Here is a 12920-nt window from a genome sequence, read left to right on the forward strand (position 1 = left end):
GACTTTCCTTTCAAAATTTTACTTAGTGAAATTTTATCTCGACTTTTATTGATTCCATTTTTTTAGTCTATTGTTCGGCATACCATTTTTTTTATTTACTTAATTTTTCTTCTTTGGCTTGTTAAAGTGAATAGGATAATAAGCAATTAGAAAAATTGAAATTCATCACTTTATTAATTTAAATTTTTCATTAATTAGTATCGAGTGAGAGAGTGATAAATAGTTATGGAATATGAAGAAAGAAAAAGGTAGTTAAAAAATTAATGAAACAAACAAATGATTGTTGCGATTTTTTCTAATTGAAGCCTACTTTATTATCTTCTTATCATTTCCATGAAAAAAAAATGTTATATGCACACAAAGCAATATAATAGAAAATAAAACTAAAAAATTAGAATAACAAACATTACATAAATAAAAAATCGAGCTACAACATTTGGTTGATATAAAACAACATAGTAAGTTGAGTCCTTATCCTGCCAAATAAAAAAGCAAAGATTAAAACATATGTGCAGAGCAAAAAAGAGAAACAAAAACTATCATACACAACTAAAGAATATCACCCAAGATTTGCTTGGAGAAAGTGACGATGACCCAAAATCACATATTTATACACAAAATAATCATTATAAAATAAAACAATAATAGAGTAAGTTCAGCAAAATGATCATTACATCAATAAAAAAACTCGGTTACAACATTTGGTTAATCTAAACAATAGTGTAAGTTGAGCCCTACAAAAAAAAAAATCAAAGACGATCAAGACATGTGTGAAGAGTAAGAAAGAGAAACAAAAACCCTCAAATACAATTGAAAAATATCACCTAAAAATTGCTTGGAGAAAGCGAAGATGACCTAAAATCACAAATTTATATACACGATGATCATCATTATATTTCACGTGATTATTATTATTTATTTATTTATATAGATAGAATAAGAGTATAAATCAAGTTTTTTTTAGAGGTGCCATATAAACATAATTCTAGCATTAGTTTGACTCAAGTTTAGTTTACAAGAGATGTATAGAATAATCACTAATAAAAACTAAAGAAAAAAACAAATTTAAGATAATAAATTTCATGTAGAGACCATAAACAAACTAATTCAAAAAATATACCTCGATTCTAAAGAAAAGTCAACTGTTTTTAAAAGGATTTTTCAACAATAAGGCATGAGGAAAAAAAAACATCAATTCAACTATCAAAACTACCATCAACATATAGCTTTTTTGAGAGGATCAACAAATACTTATGAAAAGGAAGAAAACTATTAAAAATAAATAGTAATGTACTCTCTAGATGTGCTTTTTTATACTATATATGTGCCATATATCAACTTGTTTTTGAGAGAATATATCAACCATTTTATTGATTGAAAATGTACCTCCAAGCACAAAAATAAAAGGAAAGGAAAGGAAAGAAAAGGGAGAAACACATCAGCTTAGCAAAGGAGAAAAGCTGAAATGATCATGGACATATAGAGGTTTCAATATGCATATATAACATGATGCAAGATTTTATTAGACAAAGTAAAACGTCAATTTTTAGAGTTTCCAATCTTATAAATGAAATTGATTTGAGTATCATACATAATAATCATTTTTAATGTTCTTAAAATGTTAAGAGTGACTTTTCATTTTTTTTTTCTTCCGCTAAGACATTTCATGTTGTCGTGTGTATATATAGAATTTGACTCCTATACGAAAAAGAAAAAAAAAAGAATTTGACTAATTTATAGAACAAAACAAAAAAAATTGGATTAGTCTATAAGCTTTATACGTTAATATAGCATACAAAAACATCTTAAAATTACGGCATATATAGAGTCAATGGTTAAAACTTAAAACAACTCTTTGATATACATATTTATTGTAAGGTGAGAAGTTACAATTTTTAGATAGAAGTTATATTTACCTAACTTCAACTTAAAAGAAATATTGTAACCAAAAAAAACTTAAAAGAAATATTGATAAATGACATCTGCCAAAAAAAAAGGTTACAATTCTAATGAATTAATGGCCATTTATTTTCTGTCTCATTTTTCACTATTTTCGTTTTTTTCTTTCTATTTTCTTTGCTTAGATAAAAAATGAACATAACTTCAAAAATGGGACTCTTTTGGAGCTCATGAAATTGAAAGGTAAACATAAATCCCAATTTATTAACTTTTTTATTTAACTTGCTAAACCCATTAATATTTTTTTTTTTCTTTTTCAATTCTATGAAATATTTGCAGAAGCAGAAAAGCAGAAATATTTGCATACAACGCCAAACAATACTGGCCACGATGCCACACAGGCTGTTCAACGAACTTCTTTATGGTGCCATTTAATTTGGGAAAGGCTTGTTTTTTCCCACCATGGAAAAGTTAATTTTTAACCATTTGATTAAGTAGGGAATACAATTTTATCATGGTCTTTCAACACACTATTTTTTTCTTCATCATCTTCCACCACCATCCTTCACCCGTTTTTCCTCTTCTCATTTCTTCAACTAAGATCCAAGCAGTATCGAAATAGTTAAACTCAAAATGAAGAGGAAAATGGAAAATAATTACTTATTCGTGAGATTGAAGATGAAAATGGAATAAATTAGAGAAGTATGGTTGCTGGTTGAAATTTGCCTCTATTTTTTACTAAGATAACCTATTATTGTTTGAAGTGGAAGCACTTCTTCTTCATAAAAAATTGTCTGTAATTTTTTTTTCATCTCTTTTAAATTTGAAATTCGTTTTCGGTTGAATCGTTGGAAGCTCATTTAGTAAGAAAACAGGAAATTTATAGATTGCTTTTGACGGCAAAAAAAAAAAACTAATACAACAATGGAGTTTTTAGATCTGGAATACTAATCATGGCAATACTCATACCCATTCATGAAGAGAGAGAGAGAGAGAGAGAGAGAGAGAGAGAGAGAGGAGAGGAGGAGGACGTAGAGAGAGAAAGTGAGAAATTTGGTTGATGTTTGTGTGGTTGAAGAGGGAGGGAGGGAGAAAAATTGAGTGTTGAGGGAGTATGATAAGAGTATATTCTTCATTAGATCTAATGGTTAAAACTTACTTTCCCATGATGGAAAAAAACTAATCTTTCCCAAATTAAATGACACCCTTCTTTATACTCACATGCTTCATACTATTTAGTGAAAAATGGACTAATGGAAGGATTACAAGAAATATAAAAAATAAATAAATATGGAAAAAGAATAACAATAATTATCCTCTATCTAGCGAAAAATGGATTAATGGATTGATGGATTGATGTGAATTAAATGAAGGTGTGAAATCAGTCGTGGCTAGCCAAATTATGGTAGCTAATCTCTAAATTCTTGTTATGAAACTAACAGAAAGCTAACGGTGCTGCATGAGAAGGGAGGTTAATGTTTATTTCAAAACTAGAGGGGTGTTAGTGTTATTTAAGAAAATTTTAAAGGAGGTGAGTGTAATTTACCCTATTAAATAAAAAAAAATTAATTATTATTTTTTGTTTGTAATAATTGATGCTTTAAGTTGTTTCAACATGCTTATCATATTTATTAAAGAGTTTAATGTTGATGAGTTGACGGTTCAAAATAACTTTGTACACACAATCAATCAAAATATTTAGAATCGCCACATCAATTAATGTTTTTAAGTTACGTGGCAACTCGGAATGTTTTGATTGATTTGTGGAAAATTGTTTTGAACTTTCAATCCACCACCATTAAACTATTTATTAAGACATATATTGCTGGGATTAAAATAAATCAAAATTAGATGGATATTTAATATGTCACCTAAGTGATTTGCACACGTCGTCAAGTTAACCTTAAAATGGTGTGGAGGGATCAAAATTCACAAGAAGACAAATTAAAATAAGGGTTCAAAAAGCTGGATTTTAAAATAGAGTACCAAAACTTGAGAAAAAAATAAAAGGATGCTAAAATGGCATTTAAATCAAAAATTTATATGAACTATTTGAAGAAAAAATATTATACAACCTAAGAAAACATTTTACCCTTTATAGCTTTCATCTAAAATCTTAGTCATTGGATTGATCCAATAAGTGATTTAAAAATTGTAATTGATAATTGATCATACATAATCATTGGGTTATTGGATCACTAGTCAAATTATTTGATCGAAATTCAAATGGTTGATGATTTAAACACAAACATTCGCAAACAATGGATTAATTAAAAACTACATTTAAAGAACCAAATGATTGAGTTCAAATGGTTAATGATGATTCTAGTTTTTTTATATTGATTTTGTTCTTGTGTTTTATGCTTTGACCTTATGGATTTAGATTGTTATTGAAAAATATTTTTTGAATCTAAGTTAGAACATTATCTATTGAAACTTGAATTCTAAAAATGGGGTTTAGGTTTGAATAATCATTTCAAATATCAAAGCTTAATGCTATATGATTGTTTGATAGGCTGAGAAATCGTCGATCAAACAATACGATTGAGCGCACGACATTATTTAGACATAAATGGTGTTGTCGATGATATGTGGTAATGTCGAATAATAACTAGAATCTATATGCACAATCATGAGAATGTATGCGACGTTTGGCTAGTGAAGTCCAATCCCAACAATTTTTAATCCCTGTCAAATCTCTGTTTATTTATCGCATTATAGTATGAATAGGTTTTTATCGCAAACAATCAATAGGTTATTAAACCTTAACTTAAAATGATGATTAAAGTTAAACAACTTATGATATCGCACTAGTCCCTGTGGAAATGATACACGAATACTTACTTTTGATTAATAGAAAAATTCTACATCAATAAATTACCGATTAGGAAAACCATTCTTTTGAAGCAGCTTCATATCTTATTTGGCATAAAATGGTACCCCCTGAAGGTTTATATTTTTGCTTAGAGGCTCATTCAGAATAGGCTGCCGACATAAGATAACTTGGTGGCGCGTAGCATCATACCTCTCGATGCTCAGTTGTGTATCTCGGGTTATAAAGAATTAAAATCGGTGCGGCATTTTTCCTATCTTATACTATTTTTGTTCTTTGTAGAATCTAGTGCGAGATTGGATTGATGTATCTTCAGCAGATCCGTTTCTTATTCATGATCACTTTGTGTATGCTACTAACTTACTAAATATACTTTAAATAGAGAATCGTCTTATTCATGCAAAGCATATGCACCTACTATGCTTGTCTTGAAATAAAATAATAATGTCCTTCTCTAAAGATATATTTGGATGAAGGAGATTTAAGGAAAAGATAAAAAATTAAAAATCAATAAATGCGATTGTAATGACTGATCGTATATTATATATATGATTTTTATTTTTATTTTTGAAAAGCTTACGTAAGTATTCTAAAATACTAACTTCACTCACTAAAACACTCTTATCTAAAACCCTCTAATATCTTCAATCTAAAGATGGTCTAAGTTTGAATTAAATGTTTCTGATTTTAATTTTAATAAAAGAGAAAATACTAATATTTACTATTAAGACAAAGTTTATCTTAACGGACCAGTCACAATACTTCTATGATGAAGTCAGGAAAATGACTTCTTCGGTGAAGTCGTTTGAATAGGCCAATCAGATTTTAAATGATGACACGTCAAAAACCCTAATCATGTTCCAGTGTAGTGTGGTCTACGGTAGCGTAAGTGAGGGAAAACTTTATTTCATGATTTTAATGGTTAGATTTACTTGATCTCTATGTTATTATGGTACACCATCTACACATGATTTTTCTTCTAGTACCAATTTTCTCTCCTCTTTATTTTTCTTTCTTTATTTATTTATATTCTCTCTCTTCCAGATTTTTATTAAATCAACATCTTCATCTTTCCTTCATCTTCTTCATATCATATCTTCATCAACTTATTCATCATCTTCATGAGAGAAAAAAAAAACCCAAAAAAAATAAAATAAAAATGAAATTACATAATAAAAAAAATGTAGATATAACATGCTTATATATATTATATATAATATATTTCGATTTTAGACATTAAAAGATAGATGATATGGTGGTTACAATTTTGATTTTGCACACCTACTTCCCTCTCAAAGCTCAGACCTCCCTCCCATTCAACACTTCTTTTTGAATTAAATTAAAAATAAAATACTTTATACTCAATATCTTAAATTGTTTTAAATTTTGCATAATTTTTTTTAGAATATTATAGGTTGCACACAATATTATGGAAACTTATTTATCTTATACAATTTTAAAAAATGTTTATAATTAAGAAAATATATTTAATCATTGTCTAAAAAATTATATTTAAATAAAACATATGATAATAATTATCTTATATTAAAGATATGAATAATATTTATCTTTTTTTTCCATGATTCAACCACATACAATTAATGCCTAAAAAAATGTCAATCTTTTACTCTCCAAATTAACTTGTCATTATTTAATATAAAATCTTTTTTTCAAGAAAAAGACTTCCTTTTAAAAATTTAAAAGTGTATAATATATAAAAAAAAACTTATGCATTAAAGTAAATTTTTGTGTGATGTTTTTGATTTTTTTTTTCTTTTTCTGGAACGTAAGATGTTTTTGATATCGTTATTAACGCAAATTTCCGAGCTAATTAGCCATTTTCGATACTGTTTTTAAATAAATTTTCGATGCCAATATTTCTTCTTTAAAAAAATATAATAATTTTTATTCTGCAATCACACTTAATACGTATTTAATGCTAGCTGTATAAATTGAATCACACTTAATACGTTTTTAATGCTTTTTTTTTTTAAGAAGAAACGGAAATGCTAGTTTTTTTAAGGGCGTTTTAATGGTAATTATTACTTATTAGTACGTTTTTAATGTTAACATTTTCCTATTAAGCCAAAAAAATAAGTTAGAGTACCTAAGGTTCAATTAAGCCTAAAAACTATTAAGACGAAAATGATGATTATATAAATTGTTTTAAATTAAAATTGAAAAAATGGATTGGGTTAAAGTTACCATGTTTACGATAATTATATTTTTCCTCTCAATTCACGTCGTTGATACTTTAACCAATATTGTTGCCCCATAAACGAGTACTCGTTGAACCAATAACATGATGGACATACTAATTTTCAGCCTGACCACATCACTTCTTTTGTGCATCTATCATAGAGATTTGTCGTCTCAATTTGATAAAAAAATTACTTTTTAATTGCTGGAAATTAACTAAAAGCATAGCTGCTCTTGATTCAATATGTATAATTCTGCAACTAATCCACTGAGAGTATATATTGTCGCATAACAGCCGCAATTAACACTCTACTTGTCCATCAAGAGTTGGATTTAAATTAGGGTAATTGACTTTTGTGTTGATTAGAAAATGGAGATGAAGAAAATATTGAGATTCATGTTATTTGGAGATGTATTTGAGTAGTTATTTTGTTTTTTGTTCAATAAAGAAGATGATGAAGGTATGAAGATGGTGATGATGTTCATAATCTTCTTTGGTTTATTTATTTTTAATAATGAAATATTTTTTTATAAAAAGGTTTATTTAAATATTTTTTGAAATAGAAGGAAGAAAAAATCAAAAAGGAGATTATGAACACAATAACACTAGTGAATTGCTTAATCTGATAGTTCAAAAAAGCTAGTCTACGGTGGTACATATTGAGCAGATACACGGTGTATACCATACAACAGTCAACACACATGACATCATTCAACAATGTGGCGCATTATTATTGGATGTAGGATAACTTCTCTGAAAAAGTCAATTTAATGACTTCACCATAGAATTTCCCTATTTGTAATATGTTCAATTTTGCTATTCCAAATCTTTTCTGAAAAGTAAATAAAAAACGAGTTAAATATTCCAATCAAAAGTATCTTTTTTATATAATGTTCAAAACTCATTTTTTCATGGAATGTTAGACTTCTAATTCACATTTATCGTACCACTTTTTATGACCACTAGAACAAAAATTACACATATTTAGTTATTATGTTGAGTTTGAGAGAAGCTATTTGACACAAATTTTGATTGTATTTGACACTATAAAATTCATCGCAAACTAATGTGTTTTACAACAAAGATGATAAAAAAATGATTATATAAACCAACAAAATCATTTAATGTTATAACTACTTACTAATCAACAAAATATTGTTTTACAAAAACCAACAAAATCATTTAATCTTATAACTACTTTTATAAATCTTTTTAGAAATTGTGATAAGCACTTAGTACTAGGATAGATGCATTTATTTAAATTAATTGTGGAATAAAGGAATTCAGATTGCGTGCACTTGGCAATCTTATGCAGTTATGTAGTCTGCATATTTTTTGTCGATGGATAGAGATCAACGATCGTGTAACAACACTTTTTTTTCAACACTTTCGTAAAATATGTTCTTATTTTTTGTTTTTTTTTTTGAGTTTTTTATTGGTTTAAATCAAGGTGAGTTTCATTTAAAATAGTACGACATACATTAATTTCCTCTAATAAGAGAATGAGTATTAGAGAAAATGTAGATAAGAGAGTGTTCCTAACATTTCTTTTGAGACCAAATCATATACTAGTTTTCAAACTCGATATTTTTGGTTCAAGAAAGTTAAAATCCGCATTTAAATCTAAATCGTTAGATATCGATTCAACAATGGCCGATGTGCCATCGACCCGAAAATCTGAATTCTAAATACATATAATAAAAATAAAATAAACCATTAATACATTTCAAAATTCATGACTTTTTTTTCTCTATAAATTTGAAACATATTCTTATATATAGCACAAGAAAGAATATTATAGTACAAGGTCAACATCCTTCATATTGTAACTTATGAAAAACAAAATCCTTTCTTATTTTTCTTCAAATGACATTGTTGTTTGTGTCTCTCAAATTCTATAGAGACAACATAGGAAACATGGAAACAATGGAACAAAGGCTTATCTCAAGTTGGTCTAATGTTAATTCCTCAGTTCCACCTTCCTTCCTTTGTCCAACCACTAGAGTGTAGACCTGGTAAGGTCACTTTGTGAGTATGAATATACAGTGATTGTCATTTCGGGTGCCTACAAAACAAATTGCATATTCAATATTTGTTTGGACTAAACTAGTTAAATGGAAACTTATGGATCCCACACAAGTTACTAAAGTCTTTACATGTATCAAATTTCCTAAACTGGCTTTAATGTAATGTATTCCCACCATCACATTTTATCATATACTTTTATACAACTTTCACTGATACTTTAATCTATTTCGGTCTACCATACACAGTTTCTTTATTTTGAAAAGAGAAAAATTTGTATAAAAAATAATTCATGCTTTTTTTTTTTTGAAAGAAAAAAATAATTCATGTTATTAGTAGGTAAATATATAATACATGTATTTTTTTTCTCTCTAAATAACTTAGCGGTAAAACTCCCATATGCAGAGAAGTGAATAATCGTAAAACTTGCCTTCGTACCATCTTATAGTTTTTACATGTATTTACTATTGGACATAATATTCATGTAGTAATTCAGCTTAATTACAGTATATTTTTACATGCTTAAGTTATAAATATAGAAGAATATAAATATCTTTGACCCATTTTCAAAATACTTGCAAGTGACCTGAGTTTGTGAGGCATGCATGAGCCTCTTTCCTAGTTCCTAGTGTCATTGTTGGTCCCCTCAGGCACCTGGGGCACGCCAACCATTAATTCATATAAGTAGAATAAAATGGATATGAACTTAATTATGACTTATGAGACTCAAAAGACAAAATGCCGACGCAATTATTGATTTTATTTTAAATTCTTTATAAAGAATTAATGGTAAGGAAAAGGACATTAAAACAAATCTCAAAGATTTCTTTTTATAAACGGAAGAAATTATAATAATCGTGGAAATTCCATACACATAAGTTACGAAGTTAGAGTTTAAACTCATATCACGATATCCGACCTAATAACAATTTTAACATTTTTGTCTTTTGAGTTAGGATTGTGGAGAAAATATCAAAGAATAATTTCATAAATAAATAGATTTTGGTAAGCTTGAAATTTAAAATTCGATTGGATTGAACTAAAGATAAGAAGATCGTGGTCTTGAGGTTAAATTCAGGCAAAGGGAAAAATTGCTACTAACATTTGTCTTTAAAAAAGTATATTTGATAAATAAATAAAAAATTTAGTAAGTTTAATTAAGTTTTTTTGTATAACTCAATTGATAGGAAAATTACACAATATATGCAAAGGTCGATGATGTTATACTTATCATAATTATTATTTCCTCACTTTTAAAAATATTTTAAATAGATATTATAATGAAACTCGTCCAACGCACGGGTTATATATCTATTTTATAATTATATAGATATAATTTAAAAAATGAATTGTGATAAACATAAGAATTTTAGGATTAACAAGATATATTGATTGATATACTGCCTCCAATATAAAGTAGAAAAAACTACTTCTACACCAGTCGAAGTCGATGACACTTTTCAAAGTAGGTTATGAAAGTATAAAGCAGGATTAATTAATTGGTGGTAAAAACTTCAATTAAAAAACATTAATTATTGATTGATTTACAGCCTTCAATAATGTAAGGTAAAAACTTGATGGCAAACTAACGTGGGCTAATTTAATGCCCTTTCAAAAATGGAAATGCAATTTGTGTGCTTCCTTTCAAATTAAAGTGATATTCAATGCCTCTGGATGGAATCCACCATATACAGAAATTATCGAGAAGATCAATGCCACTAAGGTTTTACTTATTCCATGCAAAGAATAAATCCAAGTAATGATTATTTGAAACTTTAATGTAGAGGGGGAATACTTACCGAATCAAATTATATTTGTTTGTTTCAAATTATAGAGAGATTGCCAAGGAGAAAAGAAAACTTCAGCTGTGACATCAACATCACTATCCTATTCAGGATACAAAGTGAAGTTATGATGAATGGATGGAAAAGGAAAAAGCAAAATTCAAATTTTATTGCAATGAAAATATGTCACGAGGCAATCTGATATCAACAAGTTTTAAATAATGTACAAACTTCTAATAAATGCGTCCTTGTAGCAACATAAATGTCACTTTAATTCGTCTGAATTTAGTTAAGGGTTAATTTCTAGCTATTAGTAGTATATTATTTGACAAAAAAATTTGTCAGTTAAATCATTCAAATTTTTCTATTATTTTTAATGAAAGTTTTACAAGTTTTGCATGATCACAACAATTTATTCACATTATATAGACACTATTAAAAAAGTCTTGTCATTATCTAAATCTAAATCTTTATATAAACATAACATATGCCTCTAAGCTACCACAACCGTTTCTAGCAATCACTTCCCTTTTGAATTACAAGTTCTCATCCAATCAACAATTCATGACGATTCTTACTTCAAAAATTTTACTTCAGTTGCTTCTAATTTTCTCTACAACAAGATTCCCAATAATAATTTCCACCAATGATCAAAGTTTGGTGAAATGTCATGATAAGGATAAAGAGATATTATTGATCTTTAAAATCGGAATCCTTGATAGTTCAGATTGTCCGACATCAACATGGTCAACAAACACGGATTGTTGTATCTGGGAAGGTGTAACTTGTGACAACGCTACTGGAAGAGTTACAGAATTGGATCTCAACGATTCAAGGTTGAAAGGTCAGATTACTCTATCTGTTTTAGAACTTGAGTATATAAGTCACGTGAATTTAGGCTTGAATGATTTTGATGCGATAATTATTCCAATCAATATACACAATATAACACATTCATCTAAACTCGTGTATCTTGATTTAACCATAATGCAAAAATTTGGTGCTGCTAAAAAAAAATCCATCAATTTAGGTACTACTCCCCACATGGATAATCTTGACTGGGTTTCTCCATTTTCTTGTTGAAAATATCTAAACCTCAGTGGGATTGATCTTAACAAGGCAACCAATTGGCTTCAAGCAATGGCTAAGCTTCCTTCCCTGTTAGAATTACAATTGAATTATTGTAATCTGAGCAACTTCATGACCAACCCACCTATTGAACATTTTAATTTGCCTTCACTTAAAACTCTTGTTGCTTCTCAAAAGAACTTCACTTCTTCTATACCTGATGAGTTTTTTAATTGCATCAAAAATGTCACCTATCTTGACCTTAATTAGCATGTGCAATATACATGCTAAGATACCTTTAACATTGCTAAACCTTTCAAATATAAAATCTCTCGACCTCTCAAATAATAGCTTTTGTGGTCAAATTCCTCGAAGTATGGCAGTCTTAAACTTTTTAGGGTATTTAAATTTGTCTTACAACAATTTGAACCGTCAGATACCAATTGGTACACAACTCCAAAGCTTTGATGCAACAAGCTACACTTAAAGCTTTGATACAATTAAAAAACTCATCAGGTATAGAAGAAGTGAAGTTCTTTTGAGAAGCAACAAGAGTTTTAAGTGAAGGCAAATTAAAATGTTCAATAGGTGGGTTGGTCATGAAGTTGCAAAGATTACAATAATTCAATTGTAATTCTAATAGGGAAGGAAGCTTAGCCATTGCTTGAAGCCAATTGGTTGCTTTGCTAAGATCAATACCACTGAGATTGAGATATTTTAAGCAAGAAAATGTAGAAACCCAGTCAAGATTATCCAAATTGATGGATTTTCTTTTAGCAGCACCAAATTTTTGCATTATGGTTAAATCAAGGTACACGAGTTTAGATGAATGTGTTATATTGTGTATATTGATTGGAATACTTATCGCATCAAAATCATTCAAGTCTAAATCGACGTGAATTATATACTCAAGTTCTAGAACATATAGAGTAATCTGACCTTTCAACCTTGAATCGTTGAGATCCAATTCTGTAACTCTTCCAGTAGCGTTGTCACAAGTTACACCTTCCCAGGTACAACAATCTGTGTTTGTTGACCATGTTGATGTCGGACAATCGGAACTATCAAGGATTCCGGTTTTGAAGATCAATAATATCTCTTTATCCTTATC

The sequence above is a fragment of the Medicago truncatula genome, chromosome 2 (assembly GCF_003473485.1).
Source record: "Medicago truncatula cultivar Jemalong A17 chromosome 2, MtrunA17r5.0-ANR, whole genome shotgun sequence".
In the NCBI taxonomy this organism is placed as follows: Eukaryota; Viridiplantae; Streptophyta; class Magnoliopsida; order Fabales; family Fabaceae; genus Medicago; species Medicago truncatula.